This window comes from Odontesthes bonariensis, chromosome 11 (assembly GCF_027942865.1).
Source record: "Odontesthes bonariensis isolate fOdoBon6 chromosome 11, fOdoBon6.hap1, whole genome shotgun sequence".
Classification (NCBI taxonomy): domain Eukaryota; kingdom Metazoa; phylum Chordata; class Actinopteri; order Atheriniformes; family Atherinopsidae; genus Odontesthes; species Odontesthes bonariensis.
Window position 1 is genome coordinate 10335676 of NC_134516.1, and position 16063 is coordinate 10351738.

Sequence of the window (16063 nt, forward strand, 5' to 3'; positions counted from 1 at the left end):
CCTGCGAAAGTTAACGTGAATAACTAGGGGTGGGCGAAAAAAATTGATTCATGTACATATCGAGATTTTTTTATGGGATGATTTTAAAAATCAATTTTTCTCCCCTGAATCGATTATATTACGTCATATCCATGTCCAGAAAAAAACTTCATCAATTCATTACATTAAGTTATGTTAAGACTAGCCCACATTTGTGCTGTGTGGACATTTCAATTCATTTTGTAACTTTAAAAAATGCTGTACATGTTAAGTACCTCTTTTTGTCTCAGTTGAAATAAATGTCAGCTGCTGGACTGACTGACACAGACTGATGTGCATTGTTTATGGGAACGACATTCATTCTCGAAGTGTATGATTCAACTTGTTTGTTTTTTTAAGGAGGAAGAAAATTGAAAGTACTGATTATATCGAATCGCAATACTTGTAGAAAATGCAATTATCAAGAATCGTGACACAATCGAATCGTGACCAAAGCATATCGTCCCACCCCTATAAATAACTCAGAGTCCACAGCTATAGACCCGCCAAATTCAGAGTAGATTAGATCAGAGGAAAAGCCCGGAGCACCCAGGTTCCAGGTTGCTGTCTTTATCGTATTAATGCAACTCGAAACCAGCTTTGTGCTCATCTCAGAGCCCAAACAGTGGCAACACCTGACATCATACAACCGTTTTTTTCGCGCAGGCACAGCAGCACTCCCCATTAGGGGCAAAGCTACCTGGAAGTGTGAAACTGGGGGAAGGCTTCTTTAATTAAATGTAACTGCAGCACCTTTCCAGCAAGCTGCAGAGCATCAAAGCCAGCTTGTGTAAAGCAGTGTGTAGCTTCTTTGGGAGAAAAAAAAAAGAAAAGAAAACAAGACTGTAATGGTGATTGAGTCTCGAGTTAAGATGGCTGATGGTGCTGGCAGCAAACCTTAAACCAGAGTCAATAAATGCACCGCATCTGTGGCAGCGGACATCCATGCGCACGACACACAGCCTAACTGGCGCGCATACATCCAGCTTCTTTGAAACGTTATCGTGCTGATCAGGGGGGGGGGGGGGGGGGCATTACCTGGGCTTTCATGCTGGTGAGTGGCTGCCGGGGAGGTAAAGCACTGAGAGCTCTCTAGCACTCCACTCCTTTCACTCTCCTCGCTTCGCCACAGTTGGGGAAGAGGAGCACAGGCAGCGGTTAGGACAATAAAGAGAGGGCCGGCGTTGGCTTGTCCCCTCTGAGGCCCTTTTCATGCTCTCAGGTTGAGTCATAAGGGCCCACTTCAGCGCCGTTATGGAGGGATAGGGAATACATGGCGTCTCTTTAAAACTATGACCCGGCCTTTTAGTCCGGTGTGCTCAGGGCTGATTATCCACACTCACCCTTTTAAACAAAGTCCTATGCACACATAGAAATGCTCTTATGGAAGAAGAGTGGTGCGCGCACACACACACTCGCACGGATACAGTAGAAAAATCCACCAAGTGGCTTGTATTGGCTGAGTTTATGGCGTGGACTCGGGGACAGGCCTCTATTAAGAGGGATTTAACGTTTAACCCCGGAGTTGGGGTGACTTTGAGCGAGTCACAGAGGTGTCGGAGTCGGTGGGTATTCTTTCTCTCGTGTTCTCAGCAAGTGAGCGATTCACTCAGAACTGTGAGCGGGGGGGATGAGGGGGGGGGCTTTGGCTTTGCCGGCTCTTCTTTTTGAAGATGACCTTGCGCTCAAGGTAAAACACACTGAATGTTTTAGCAGGTGCTCAAAGTTTGATGCTCTGCTGGTGTGGTGCGAAGCCCCCAGCTCATATCTCATCCCAGCCAGACACCGCCTGGCCTCTCCAGCCCGGCCCTCTTCCAGGTTTGAACTGTGACAGGTGAAATAGATGGTCGGCGTTTCAAATTCCCTCACGGAGACGAACAAACGAGCGACTCATCAAAGTTGCATTTGTTTGTTTGTGTGCGGCCCCCCCCCCAGCTATGTTTACTCATTAGCTCGCCACGTCCAGTGTCTGGCTAGATGAAAGATGAAGCCAAGGACTGATAATGAAAGACAATGCAGTTAACAGCAACAAACAGTTCCCGGGACACCCCGCTGGGAGCCGGCTCGTCTGGTCCGCAGTGGGGGATTGTGGGGGGAGTGGTATCTGCTCTCTGGTTTCTTATTAAAGCACATTTAATCAGACCTTTAAATGGAACTTGGTGGGTGAGTGCAGAGAGATAAAAATGCTTCTAATAAAGCTTTGGTGTCAGTTTAGGGTGAGCTATCCGTCCGTGCTGGAAGAGACCGGGAGCTAAAATGACATGATGAAAAAAAAAAAAGCAATTTGTGTTTTTTTTGGGTTGCTTAGGAATAAATGCTGTATTGCGCTTGATCTACACGGCTTTGATAGATCTGGTGCGTTCTGTTGGATTCTTGTTCTGCACGGTAATGCAAAAAATAAAACATAAATGTGTCCGCTCACTTTCTAAAACTCTTTGGGGAGAGAGACGGCCAGACGTGGTTTCCAATTGACAGAATCTGGCTGTTAAAGATGCTCCAGATTGAACATTATGCGCTGTCTTTTATCACGGATGGAACTGAAAAAAAATAAAAAAACTTCTCCTTTAACAATGATTACTTTTTTCTTCCCACAATCAATCCAGCAGCTTTGCAATGATACACTGTTTCCCAATTAAGAGGATTCGAAGAGGACACGAGAGAGACTTTTACCAAAATATGCAAACGCTCACGAGTCGGATTTCTTTCCTGGCACCTACAGGGGCGCTGGATCAGAGGACGGCACCAGGACTGCAGTTAGGCGCCACAAGTAAACAACCGGTTTTGATCAGAGGACTTCTCGCAGATTGAACCACCTGTGGCCTTGAAACTCCAAACGTATCCACATTAAGCATCTTACAGATTAAAGGAACAAACATCGACTGGCTATCTTAAACTGTCCGAGCAGTTGACTGCTTCATTTTTATTTTTTTTTAAGAAAACTCAAATTTTCATTGGATTTTCTTTTGGATTTTTTGGGGCGAAATCTTGATTAAATGATTCAAACTGACCAGAGCCTTGTAGTAATAATATATACATCTCTGGATCGGCAAATTGATAGGTATATAATATTTATGGCTAGCCTTTTTGAACCCCTAAAATGGCTCAATAATTTAGGGAAGTGTAAATCTGACCAAGGCTCTGCGAACGCAGTGGTAACCCGATAAATAATTCCTCGGCGGCTGGAATTTTTTAGCCATCCTCCCTTCATGTATATTCATTTTTCACCAAGGGAGAGAAATGATCAACAAACACACTGAGAGATACTGTAACTTCTTTGTTTACAAGCATATTTTGGTTGCCTGAGAGAGCCTGCAGAGCAACTCAACGGTGCCGAGCACGTTTCTTCCCGTGTAGCGGTGCTGGCTCGCTCCTGCGTCTGTTATTAACTTCGCAGCCCTGCCAAAGCGTTTTGTGCACAGTCCTCTGTTGTTTGGGTGTGTGGCACTAGGTAGTGTTAGCAGCCGAGCAGAGGATAAAAACATGAGTTTCAAGTGGAGGAATGCCAGTCAGCCCGAATCCCCTTCTTCTTCTCCCTGCAGCATCTCCGGCATCTAATCCATGACCACAGACATCCCCCTCATTACCGCCAAATTACATGCAAATTTCCCCCCAAATAAATGAGTTTTAAGTACTTGACAACCTGTCAGCCTTCGAATATTGAAACGTTCCGACGGCTAGATAAACAATCAACAATAATCACTCTATGCAAATTTGATATTTCCTGCACAATTACGAAAGGGAAAAAACACCCACTATAAATAACTGGACACACAAAGGCATCTGGCATTTGTTCAGGTTCTGAACAGATACGGATGCAAATGAAAGATTCTTTAGGATGTAATTGATTCAAACGTGGCTGCGCCTCCCCTGCCTCCTTTTATTGTTCTGTTATTTTTTCTCCTCCAACCCTGGCACTTGCCCCCCCCCCCCCCCCATCTCTCTTTATCTCACCGCTTCCAATATACACAGATAATGGCTGATGTAAGCGAGTGAATGGGAGAGAAAGGAGGACGTGAATCACCTTCCTCTACCTTTTGTTTCGCCTTTTCAGGCTGCTGATTTCGAGGAGAGATGTGTGCAGAACAACACATTCTTATGAAGTGGATTTGAGACGACTGTGGAATTGAATGGAGGCCGGGAAACGGTGAGCTGTGTCCGTTGCTTGCGAGGGAGATTACTGCGCGCCTCATCTCCTGCCTCCCTCGCCTCTCCTCCACAGCACCCAGAGATTAAGACTGACAACAACATATCAAGTCATTTCAGGACAAGTGGATCTCTCGCTCTCATCTCCTTTCCCTGGGCCTTTCTTTGGAAAACACTCTCCTTTGGCTCTTTATGCCTTCTTACCATTCTTTTCCGTCATCACACCCACTCTTCTTCTTCATTTGTGCGCCTTCTGTCTACACTCGGAAGCCTGGGAGGTTTGTCTTGGAGGTGTAAATGTGTGCAGAGTCTGACCCCGCTGACCACCACTAACCTACAGGATCAGGATACCCATTAGCGGGGGCTAACGGCTTCATCCCAGCCCAGCACTGACACCTCCCGCTGGGCCTCTCCATCTCCGACTCACCTCCTCCTCACGATCGCACTCCTTTCCGGGCTTTAGGTTTTTCTAAATCGCTGCCAAAACACTCAGGCGGAGAACATCAGGTGCAGCAAACCATGTTCCGGCTGACATCCACAATTAAGGGTTCAAGTGATTCTCGCTTTTCCGGCGTGACACGTCTGATCAAACCAAAACCGTTCTTCACAATCTACGCCAGCTTATTTTCAATGAAAGGCATCTCCGGTGAAAAATCCAAGTTTTTAACCTTGCCAACGTGCCCATGTGGTGTTTTCCCGAAGCAAGTCGACACATTTGAACCATAGACAGTATATATGACACAAATTCTATTTTGAAATAGGGATATGGGGGTTTTTGGGGAATTCAAAATGGTGCTTTAACATCCAAATCAATTTATTGGTGCATTCCAACAAGACAAACGATGTATAAATGAGATCTTTTCAAGATTTAGGAATCATAACCGTTGTGCGACATCATCGCATCACGATAACAGAGGAAGTTTTCTAAACCTCTAAATCCAAAAACTTCGGTAGAGTCTCACAACTTGTCATGAACCTACAGATTTGGGGTGCAGTGGTCCATGGGACGCTTCACTTGGAGATTCGTCTCCCGAGCGACACCCTTCAGCAAATCGCTCAAGAAAGGGTAAAATCAACATATCACAGAGCAGGCGACCTCAAAGCAATAAAACAACGTCTCGGTGTAGTTTAACAAACTTTAATGTCCAGGAATTATACCCGACTGGTCTTTAATGGGACTCCCAAGTTGTTCCCAATTCATGTTAGCCGCCACAGCAGATCAATGCACTCAACAACCACTGGGATTAATGTAATGGGTACACTTGTACACGTCTCCAATATACAATTTAGTCACAAACTATTCCACATTTAGAAATCATGAGTTACGATTTTGTGTAGGGCAGCATCGGACCCCCCAACCCCTGTCTGTGGCGTGGGAATCAGCAGCCTAAAACCCCCGTCCACCCCTCAGTGCTCCTGGTGTGCGTTTGTAGCTAAAAAAGCGATGCCAAAACAGCATCCCGTCATGCAGTGAGACGTCAGCTCCCTCTCTTTATTAAGAAAGGAACAAGAATTTTTTTTCCCGTTTGTTTTAAACCTTTTCGATCAACCCTACATAAAGCATGTTCTCGTGTGTAATCGGATATCAAATAGAGGGGGAAAAAAAATCTGTAATATGAGCTGGTTTTTGCCCGTTTGGAATTAAGCTCAATATGCATTAAGGGAAAAGAAAACTGGGTTGTGAAACTGTACGACTCACCGATTTCAAGAGTCTATCCCAGCTGCCATCGGGCAAGAGGCGGGATATAACTCAGAGGTCTATTGCTGGGCCATCAACAGACATAACATCACAGATATTCCAGTATTTCTTGAAGAAAAGCTCTCTGTATTTTCCTCTCATAGATGTCCATCGTGGACGGTATTCCCTGCCGCCTATTCAGATCTCTTGGCATGATACTCACTAGTCCCTCGAATACTGACATGGTGCACAATGCTTCTCGTGCAAAACAGGGAGCTTTAAATGATTGTGGTCACCTTGCGCCTTAAAAAGGACATGTGCTTTATCCGCAGCCGTTAATCCAACAATGGAAGCAGTTTACCGGGATCACCTTAAACCACTGAGATCTTTTTTTTTTTTTTTTCCACACACTGCTCTGCGAACAGAAGATCTCTTCCACAGATAAGATTGATATTTGAGTGAAACGTCGCGACCGAGGGGGATCTTAAACTGCTGTGGTGGACACCTGAGCTTGAGGGGGGAGGAGGAGGAGGAGGATGAGACAGGCTGATGGTCATGACAGCGATGCTGACGAGTGGTGCCGTTATCAATCACAGGTTGCTCTATTAATTTCATCAAGGCCCCGGTGCCTGCTGACATTAAATGACACGCCGGTTGGTCGATGGCGTCCCTGAGGTGGCAACACGACCGGCCGCTGCTTTTGAAATGCAAATCAGGCTTTAACCTTAAACAGAGCCGCCTGGCCGAAATTATCTTTCTGCCTTCGAGTCAGGAGCTTCTCTCCCTCCTCCCCGGCTTTCCTCCCTCCCCTACCTCACTTTCCACCTATCCTTCGACTCCCCCTCTTTTCCCCTCCCTCTTGCTGTTCCACCAGCTTGACCCCTGGGGTACAGGAGATGGGAAGAGCATCTTTAGGAGAAGCGACAGATAAAGGCAAAGGTGGACGAGGGCGGGGCGGGAGGGGGAGAACGGCAGTGCTGACACCAGCATTCTGTCCCGATGAAGGGGCAGAGGGGCGCCACCGCCAAGCCTGGGGATGAAGACGTCTCAAGGACAAGGGAACATGGGAAAAGAGGAAGCATTAGGTTTGTGTGTGTGTGTGCTAGTTGGTACATCCACCACCTGAGGATGACCACACGCAGAAGCTCCCTCTGCCTACGCCACACTGATGGGGCTGATAGCATCACTCCTCGATAAAACTTGACAAAAATGAAAAAACGCCAGGCGAGCCTTCCAAAAACAATAGCCAGGCGAAATCAGTATTCCGATGTGGTGGTTCGTTTTGGCCTCAGGATTTGAAAAGAAAAAAAAATACCCCTTTGGAGGAACTGTGCCATTAGAGCTGTCAATATTGTGAAGCATTAGCGTGGGCCCAGACACGGAAGGATTGGTTACCGATATGCAAGAAGCTGCCATTGTTCCTGGGAAGGCTTTTTCCTCCTCTTTCTTCTCTATCTGAGCAGACTGAACCCATTAATTTTAATTGAGACATCAGACGAGAATGAAACAGAGCGCTGCCTGGACAGGCGGCAGATACATGATGGAAAGAGGGGGAAAAAAAAAAAAAGAAAAGCTCAGACAGTGACTAAGAAAGCAGAAGAGAAAGAATACCACGGGGGGGCAGGGGGTCCCCGCGGCAAGACAAACAAACATATCATAAACACATGAGAGCTATCTCTCCATCTTTCTGCCCTCTCCATCGCTTTCATTTTCATTCCTCCGTCTCCTTCCTCCTCGCTTGTGCCTTCCGTCTTTGAAGAACAAAGCAGCAGAGAGCAAAGTCTCCCAAATTCGCCAGACCTCGCCGCAATCTCTTTGCGACGGCACGTTAGCCGTAAACAGCCATTTTGGACAGTCGATGCAAATCAATACCTTTTATGACTCGGCCAGTGTTACAGTAGCTGCGGGATTCGACTTGTACATCTCGAAGCGTTTCCGGGGCGGAACGTGTTCTTAATGTTATCTGCAAAGAGCGCCTTTCGAGGCATTTATGAAGCGTCTCCCCTCGTAAAATAAAAGAAGAAATGCGTTAAAAGGATTTAAGGGTCCGTCCACAGCATTTGTCACAAACTATTCCAACTATTCTTCGGTTTAACAACTTGTGCGTTTCATCTTATCGTCTCACTGCATGACCCACATCGTGCTGAGAGTGCGTTCATGGACAATAATCTTGGATGTTTTCCCTTCAGAATTTGATGAATGAATATCACATTAGTCACTGCACGAAAAGAGGGATTTGTGTCACTGTGGACGGCAGTGAACTTCCGCGAATTTGCCTAATTTTCGGACGCACCTGGGCGCTTGCAGGCAGACAAACTTTAAGTTTGTTGAGCGAGAAAATCGTCGGAAACGAACCCGACTCGCGGCGGGCTCTCACAGCGGGGTGCTAATGGCCCAGCGATTAGCACCCCGCTGTGAGAGTGCCTGGATCTCTCACTGGCCTCGCTGGTATTGGACGAAAAAGGCACGTGATTACATAAAAAAGCTCCTGTAAAGCTGTCCGCCCATTGGCCAATAAGGTTAATATATGCATACTTTATATGGGCATATCATTCAGCAATTATGATTAATAATTGTGATTATGATTACTAATATTTCTGGGATGTTTGTGTACTTCATATATTCACGCCATTCTTATAAGCTGCACTATGACTAGGCTAATGCAGGCATGAATGACGTGATTCTATTGAGAATGAAAAAGAAAACTTTTTTTTTTTTTAAAGCGCTTTTATTGCCACACCACACAATGTACATAGCTTACATTGTAATAAGAACCATGTTGATAATAAAGAATTGAAAACTATATACACACACACTGCTGTAGCCTACGATATACACAATAAGTCTAAACGCCGCCGTTTGGAATCCGCATTCTTCGCATTCCTCCGGTCCCTGCAGAGTCTGCGGAGTTGTCAGACGTCCTCATCCTGGATCAGAAGCTGGCTTCTGGGAGCTGTTGGAATAACCAATAAATAATCCATGCACAGCATATTGACAACTTGTCTATAAAGTAACGAAAGTCATATTGACAGCGTATATGTTCTTACTCCCTTTCACTCTTCTGTGGTGAGACTGTGAGTATTTCGGGTTGGCTTCAAGACGCGCCTGTAGCACAGCACACAGGTCCGCCACGCAGCTAAAAAAAACAACAAGAGGAATGAATAAAATGACCAGTGCTTAAAAGTATCAGTGCCAGCCGTGGTAAAAGCCAGCGCCGCTCACCCTCGATAGTGTCCCCGTCTGCCTCTCTGAAGTTCGGACTGTTTGCCACCGCCTCCTTCAAGCGACTCGTTACATCCATATTGTGAGGTGACCGTAGCCTGTAAAAACAACAGGCCTATGGTTAATAAAAAAAACTGCATTAACGTAACATCGGGTCCAACTCAACTAGATATTGGGAGAACATTCACTTATTCTTACCCTTGACCTGGATTATAATGCCACGGTGAGTTATGCAGGCGGCGAACTGCTTCCTATAAATTGAAAACACGAAATTCATTTTTTAAATAAAGCAACTCACACTGGTTTTCACGTGATGGACACAATTAAGTTGAGTTTAGCCTAAAGCCACAGTCAATAACCTACTCTTACCGCGATTTTCGGATTCTGTATCCGCCTTCTCTTGGGGGTGCGCTCTTCAACTTCTCTGGAATGTAACTCCAGTCCGTTCTCGACGGCCATCTTACCTCCAACCTAGCGAATCTCTGGTCGATTCCATCCAGCACCCTCTCCACGACCGTATCCACAGTGCTGGCCACCATACGAGACATCCCGGTCATAGCATTCAACAGGACTTTCATTTTATCTGCCTGTAAGCAAGTGAGTAAGTAAGTTTTATATACAGCACATTTAAAATCAGCGAGAACTGTCCCAAGTGCTGTACAGTGTCAACAAGACTAAAATTAAACAATCAAATGGTCATGTGCAAGTAGAAAAAAACACACAAACCTGTAGACCCGCAGAGAGTTGCTGGGGAGTTGAAAGCTAGTCGTCTTCCAGCCACAAACCAGGGCAGTTTTCACAGTACGGGACTCTGTCTGTCTTTCTGCCGCCAGATCTGCTCCTTAAACTTTTTGTTTACACTGCACGACACAATGTTTCTCATACGTGATTGAACGAGAGCTTATGCGAGCCGTTAAGCTCCACCAATCATATGCGTATACGTCATTACACGGAATACTCGCGAGACAACCTCCCGTCCTTTTGCTATTTAATGTTGTCTGACCACAGCTGGCAATTTGCACTGTTTTGACACAAAAATGGACTCTGCAAGGACAAAGAAAAGACCTCGGCGATATTGTGACCATTGTGACACCGAATTAAGCCATACACAATAAAACACTGAGCGCACTACTGCACATTATGTATACAGGCCAGATTTCTATATTTTTATTTCTATATTTCTATTTTATTTAAGAAACCTTTTAGAATATTGCTGTTGCATGCTTATTTTATCTTTATCTTATCTTTATTATTATACATTTGGACATCCAGTGCGGGCAACAAAGAAAATAATTTCATTGTTCAGGGAAACACGTTTCTAACTGCACACATGACAATAAACCTTTGAAACCTTGAATCCTTGAATTTTGCCCACAAAAAGCGGTTACAAAAGAGGTGTTTGGAAAAAAAAACAGATATGCATCACCTGTCACCAGCAGACAGCGTGCACCTCTTCTTTTTCAAGACAACACAGCAACAAACTTGGCTGGAGTTGGAGGTGATGGTCAGGAACGTGTAGAAACAGGCCTGCCCACCCCCCACCTCACCTCACCCCACCCCACTTGAAAATGACTGTGGCAGCTCCTGACCTGATCACTGGCATTTACATATTAAAGGCTCTCCTAAGTAGGGGAGGGGAGGGGGGCATGGGGGAGCAGTTGCCAGGTCAATTTGCGACAATTTGGGCCAAGTTTTCACTTTTACCACCGCAAATGCAGGGGCTCAACGTATGCGGACATGTAAGGGGCCACATACATCCGCAAATCCCTCTTTTCATGCAGTGAGTCATCCCGTCAAGGATGTCAAAAGCCGTCCTGGCCTAGATGCAGTAAAAACTGTCCCAAACCACGATACTACCATTCCTTTGTTTTAGTGAAAAATCTTAATTTTTTTTCTTTTAAACCAAAAAAAAATGTGTTTCTATCTCACCTGTCAACAAAATTTATTTTTTTCTGACAAGTGTACATGATCTTTAACAAGCTTAAGATGGGCAGCAATGTTCTCACTGAAGAGCAGGGATTTCCTCCTTGCAGCCCGCCATGAACACTTGTTGCTCAGCGTTCTGCTCATGGAACACTTACGAGGGGTTAACAATGGCTGGGACGAAGCCTCGAGACGTCTAGATTTAACACTGGGGTCCACTGCGACTTCACAGACAACCATACCTCCATACTGGAGGGACATGCGTTGGTCCCTCTGAGGGGGATAACGCCCTTGAGTTTCCTCCCACTTGTACACAACCTGTCCGACTCTGGATTGTTTGGGATCAAATTCTCAAGAAACGGTTTGTGACGTTGACGTCCACCTTGATGAGCAACTTTACTCCCAGGTCATCGGAAGTCTTCTTTGCTTTTAGCGACAATAGGCTCATTTGTTTGAAGAACGGGTATCTCTAAAAGTCTGAGCTGAAAGAATTTACTGTGTGCCGGTCAACATTTCAAGCCATCTTGAACATTTCAACAACTCCAACAACAGTCTTTCTCTCTCGGTCGCCATCGTTCACTGTGAGGAGTGGAACGGAGCCGGAAGGTAAACAATCAATCAACGACTTCAATCAATCAATCACGATAGACGTCGCGAGATTGGGTCGTTAGCGACGCCTACTGATCGGGAGGTGAATTGCCTTGCGTATCCGCCAGTCCAACAGAGAACTTCGAAAGGACGGACTACGGAGACGCATTGACGGATAGCGACGGAGAAGCATACTGAGGCCTTAAGTCCAAATGTTGTGTAATTTTGCAGAAAGAAATGTTTTGCAGGCTGGTTGCGGATACCTGAAGAATTGGACTGTGCGCACGCAAACTCTGTATATCGAGTGCTTGTGCCAACGGTCAGCTTTACGTGCACGCAAACGTGCGCGCGCTTGTGTTCGGGAGCCCTTTGCGGGAAGCGAAGGAGCTGCAGAAATGAGGAGCCGAGCCCACGATGTTGAGCACTGGGAGACACCTGGCACAGAAACTTAAGTGCCTCCACTAAGTATCATCAACCCGAGATTAAAAGAGTCGAGGGGGAATAGTGGGAGGAGAAGGATGTGGAGTGAGGAGGGAGGGAGGGAGGGAGAGAGGGAGAGAGGGAGAGAGGGAGAGAGGGAGAGAGGGAGGGAGGGAGGGAGGGAGTGATCGCGCACATGACAAGATGGTAGAAGGAAAAGAAAAATTTAAAAAATAAATCAGGAGACGATTGGGGGGCTGGAAGGAAGAGAGGTATCTAGGGGCAACCGCATAAGAGGGAAATGCAGCTTGTGGCCTACAAATGCACAGATGCAGATCCTGGATGTGGAAACACAAACCCAGACATGAATTGTGAGCGCACACACGGGTATAAGCTAACGCTCTGCTGCTGGACAGATAATAACAGGAGCTTATTTCCCCCTTAGACAACAAGAGCGCCGACATATGGACCCGACGTTCAAATGCAAAACAGGTACCTGCATAATACTGCGTTAACATTTTTTTTACACTTATTACATATTGCCTTTCGACTGCAGTCAGGGTGTTTATATCTGAGAAGACTTGCTCTCGTAACATTATGACCCAGAAACCGCAATAATCAGAGTTATTAGGTTTTTACTTCCCCAAAGCGCCCCCTCCGCCCCCTTGAACCACACAGCCTGATTACCAAACAATTTATTTTTTTCTTCCTGAGATGTCTCTGTCAAGAAAACTAGACTATCAAGGGCCCGCTGATTACCGTACACAAACGCCCGGCTAATATCCTCCGTCAAAGGCAAACAACAGGATGTGCGCGCCGCAATCTGCAGCCCGAGTGTGTGCGCTCGTTTCAGCTCCAGCTCGTCTTCAGAAATCTGTGTTTTGATTGCCGAAGGTAGCTGCACGCACGCCTCTTTAAAGAGACGTCTGCGCTCTCTCCTCCCCATTCACCGGCACTCCTGCGAATGGTTATTATTATCGTCATCAGCGGAGAACGCAGAAATCAGGGCCCTGACAAGCAATCTGTTCTCCGACTGGATCTGTCCAACCACTGCAAGAAGTGCCTGCCGGCACGAGTTCTTCGATCCAAAACCGGGCGTCCGAGTTGTGTTTTTGGGGCAGGTTTCAAATCAAATTGGCATTATTTCAATATGTTTTGTTGCCAAAAATCCCTTAAACCTTCAATTCTTTAAAAAAAAAAGAAGAACTGCAGCAATAAATAAAGCCATGAAGCTATAAAATCCAAATTTCCTTTGACGAAAGACCTCACTAGGACTGACATTTCTTGCAGTGCATCTTCCTCTCCATCCAGTCACTGCACTTGTGTGCATCCTACAGTCGTATTGACAAGAAGAGGCTTATGACTGGCACACACAAGACCCACTACAAGCTTAATAGCATTTCAAGTGTTTTCTCCTGGACTCGTGTCGAATCTCCCGACTGAATAACATGCCAGCATCAACATGAGGGGCCTGAAAGAAGTGGAGACAGCAGCCGGTTTGAATCCAGCTATCCCGGCCGTCCAAATAACAGGAGATCGATAGATTTGGCTGAAAAAAAAGTCTGACTGAGGTCACCATTGCCCGGCGATGATGAGAATGAGGATGGCGCTGGCGCGGCTGATGATTAGATGAGACCGAGACAGGTTCACGTATACAAGAAGGAAATTAAATGGCAAATTAAATGACCCGCAGGTCCAGAGAAACTCCATTCAGAGGCCGGTGAGTCATGGGTGCAGAGCTTTCTGGCTGCCATTGAGGCAGGGAGTGTTCAGGACGTAGGAGAAGAGCTACAGCTGAGCGCTTTCTGAGGCTTAGGGCTGATAATCCAACCCTCAATTCTCCTCTCGTTCTGAACCCAGTGAGAGGATGAAAGATTTAGACTTTCCCCCTTGGTCTCTGAAGCCTTGCTCTCTCCATCTTTTTTTCCATTCCTCTCCTGCTCCCCTCTCCATCTCTGTCTCTCGTTATCCTTCACCCCATGACTCAGAACAGAAAGAGATCTTGTGATGATTATTTCACAAGCATGCTGATATCATCTTTGGAGGTTTTTTTTTCCTTTCTCCCGCCCCTTCTCATCTAGAAAGAAGTTTGCAAATCACTCAACACAGAGCTGCATAACACTCCTACCTCGAAGCCTATTGAAGAACCATTAGCAGACATTCAATATGGATCATACTCAATAGCAAAGAAACAAAACAGTGCAGTATCTGCATAGAATAGGCAAGGCAAGGCAAGGTTATTTGTAGAGAACAATTCGTACACAAGGCAATTCAAAGTGCTTTACAGCTACATAAAATCACAAGAAGGCAATAAAATCATTTAAAAAAAAAAAAAAAAACATAAAAAATAATCATTAATTCATTAATTTAAAAGCAAAGAGTGCAGATAAAATACTTTCAGGTGTCATATGCACAGCTAAATAGAACTGTTTTCAGCCTGGATTTAAACATTGTCAGAGTCTCACATCTTCTGGAAGACTGTTCCAGAGTTTAGGAGCATAAAACTGAAACGCAGCCTCACCTTGTTTAGTCCTGACTCTGGGCCCCAGCAGGAGACCCCTCCCTGAGGTTTTCAGAGCCCGAGTTGGTTCATATAGCTCTAACATGTCAGAGATGTACTTTGGTGCTTGACCATGAAGAGACTTGTACATAAGCAGAGCTGTTTTAAAGTCTATTCTCTGAGCAACAGGAAGCCAGTGCAGAGACCTGAGCACTGGACTAATATGGTCGTATTTCCTGGTTCTAGTCAGGACTCGAGCAGCAGCGTTCTGGATGTACTGCAGCTGTCTTACAGCCCGTTTAGAGAGCCCAGTGAGCAGGCCGTTACAGCAGTCTAACCTGCTGGAGACAAACGCATGGATCAGTCTCTCTAAGTCTGGTTTAGACACTATTCCTTTGATACTGGCAATGTTTTTTAGATGGTAAAAAGCTGCTGATGTTACTGATTTAATGTGGCTGTTAAAGTTCAGGTCTGAGTCCAATTTTGTCCCTAGATTTGTAACCTGATTATTAGGTTTAAGAGAGAGAGTCTCAAGGTGACTGATAACACTTTCTCTTTGTTTCTGTGGGCCACAGACAATAATTTAAGTTTTGTCTGAGTTTAGCCGGAGAAAATAGTTTTGCATCCACACACTGATCTGTTCCATGCAGTGACACAATGTATCTACAGGCCCGTGTTCTCCTGCCGTCAGTGACACGTAGATCTGAGTGTCATCTGCACAGTGGTGGTAGGACACATTATAGCTGCGTATTAGCTGGCCTAGTGGATACTTCAGAATACTTGGAGTGCACCCGGGGAAGGCACAGGTTTTATGTTATGTACGGCTCTCTCATAGCTGAGTGAAGCTGACACCCCACCCACGTGAAAAATTCAAGCAAACAGATTGATCGGTTAGTGCTCCGTTTGTGCCGTTAAAATTTTGGTTTGAGCTGCTTTGATTTCTGAGATATTAAAGATTATTTTTTAGGTCATCCAAAGGTCACCATCCCCCCATCTTGCTCCAAAAAAACAAACAAAGTAGTCTACTTCTTTAGTGCGCCGTGTGTGCTGGTTTGTGCCGTTAAAACTGGCGTTTGTGCTGTTTTCGTCTCTGAGTTACGTTTTACTTTCAGGTGATCACATGACTTCACTATATTGATCAGGGGGCAATGAATTTCATCTGCTGCAGGTTGTAGTCATTCTGTTTTGTTCCAGTCAGTTCTTTTCGCCAATTCAGTCAGTGGGAAGTTGTGTGTAGAAATACCCTTTTAAGTGGCATTCATAGATACCAGTCAGCATTTGAAAACACTGGCTGATGTTATGAAGAGCGTGCACCAACTGTTGATTACAACAGCGTTTGTAAACCAGACGACTGATATAAAGACCGGTCAGCGGGGAACATGAAAAACAGTGATCCTCTGCAGAGGTTCAGAATACATTAGAAAGAGGTTTACTGAATTTCATTCAAGTGATATAATGATATGCGACTCTGTGGTTCCTCTTCTGTTGTGGAAAACCCACTTCTATTGTTATTGTGCAAATTCAATACTCAAATTCAACAACGTGCACCTTTTTTTTCTTCTTTTTCCAAC